Raw genomic sequence first — 2,151 nt, 5'->3', positions numbered from 1 at the left:
TGCCACACTCAGTTTCCCTGTGGTTCCAGCTGGATACATCCAGCCTTCAGCTCTTGTGCGCTGTTTCAGTGCAGCTTCTGCATCCCACCCCAGAGGCAGCTGCACCGCTGCACTGGGGAAGGAACCCCTGCATAAACAGCTGCTGTACCCCATCCCAGGCGTGGTCTCCCTGCAGTGATGGGTAAAGGATCTCTGTATAAGCAGCTGCTACACCCCACCCCAGAGGTGGCTGCTTTGCAGTGCTCAGTGAGTGATCCCTGCGTGGTGATGTGGTGTGGCTGGTAAACAGCTGCTACTACTCACCCCATCGACAGCCATATCTCAGCACTGGTCGAGAGAGTCATCTACAAATAGCTGCTACACTCCACCCCAGTGGTAGCAGCATCTCAATGTTGGGTGGTGGATCCATCTGTAAACAGCTGCTACGCTCCATAAGAACATAAGAGCTGACACACTGGGTCAGACCATGGTCCGTATTGCCAGTGTCCTGTCTCTGACAGTGGCCCGTGCCAGAGCTGCAGGGGGATTGTACAGAAAGGAGCAAAGACTGAGTGATCCACCCCTGTCTTCCACACCTAGCTTCTGGCAGTCAGAAGTTTAGGGACACCAAGAGCTGGTGTTCCTGACCATCTTGGCTAATAGCCATTGATGGATCTATCCTCTGTGAACTTAGCCATTCTTTTCGGAAGGCAGGTATACTTTTGGCCTTCACTGCATCCCACAGGTTAGTTGTGTATTGCATGAAAAGGTCCAGCCTCTTGTTTTTAATTAAACCTGTTTGTGACATTCCCCTCTGGTGTTATCTGGACCGGTGATCTGCTAGGTCACGCCAATCCTTGACTCTGGGAGCCAGCCTTACTCTGCTCTGCTGTGAGAACCCCCACTCCTGGGCTGTTCACACACAGCCTCTGGCATGTAAGCTGCTGCTTGGATTGTGCAACCGAATGACACTAGCCAATATCTCCGGTCCCAGACACAACCCTAGGAACCTCCGTCTTGCAGTGTCCAGTAATGCCCGCTGGACGCTGCAAGCTTATATGAGTTCGTCAGTTTAACAAAGAAATTGATATGTACCAGGCTTGTTATCCCAAGGGGAGTCTCTGAGACACTTCAAACCAAACGCACAGCTTCCGGTAGAATAAACAGACAGATTTATTAACTATAAAGATAAATTTTAAGTGGTTATAAATCAAAACATAACAAGTCAGATTTGGTCAAATGAAATAAAAGCAAAACACATTCTAAGCTGATCTTAACACTTTCAGTGCCCTTACAAACTTAGATGCTTCTCACCACAGGCTGGCTGGTTGCTCTTCAGCCAGGCTCTCCCCTTTGATCAGCGCTTCAATCGCTTGGTGTGACCTGTAGATGTAGGTGGAAGAGAGAGAGCCTGGCAAATGTCTCTCCCTTTTATCATGTTCTTTCTTCCCTTTTGGCTTTGCCCCCCCCCCCTTCAGAGTCAGGTGAGCATTACCTCATCGCAGTCCCAAACTGGCCAAAGGAAGGGGGGCGATTTACTCAAGAGTCCAACAGATTCTTTTGTTGCTGCCTAGGCCAGCGTCCTTTGTTCCCATGAGGCTGGGCTGGGTTTGTCCCATACCTGCCCTGATGAGGTGTGAACTGCCTCTCTGTTCTTGGAGAGTTTTTGCCTGGGCTTGCTTTAAGCCATGAGGACACATTTTCAGCCTTATAACTATATACATGAAATTATAACCTATAACATTACTATAACATTACTGTAACAATTACTATAACATCACTATAATGACCATGCTCAGTGCATTGTGAGCCTTTCGAAGACACTCAACATAACAAACTTTGCATTGGATACCACACAATCATTTTATAAAGATGAACATGGAGGTGTAGGGTGTTCCCCTAAGGTACAGAGTCACACTGTTGCCTAATAATTTCACTGGGTGACTCTGGTTTTTGTATGTGTGAAGGGGTGATTAACACTTCTCTGCTCACTTTATCTGCACCATTCATGATTTTATAGACCTCTCTCATATCCCCTCTGAGTCGTCTCTTCTAAGCTGAACAGCCCCAGTCTTTTTAGGCTCTCCTTGTATGGAAGGTTTCAGAGTAGCAGCCGTGTTAGTCTGTATCCGCAAATAGAACAGGAGTACTTGTGGCACCTTAGAGACTAAC

The sequence above is a fragment of the Terrapene carolina genome, unplaced genomic scaffold (assembly GCF_002925995.2).
Source record: "Terrapene carolina triunguis isolate 2854851 unplaced genomic scaffold, T_m_triunguis-2.0 Scaffold926, whole genome shotgun sequence".
NCBI lineage: Eukaryota > Metazoa > Chordata > Testudines > Emydidae > Terrapene > Terrapene triunguis.
Note: the sequence above shows the minus strand (reverse complement) of the source record.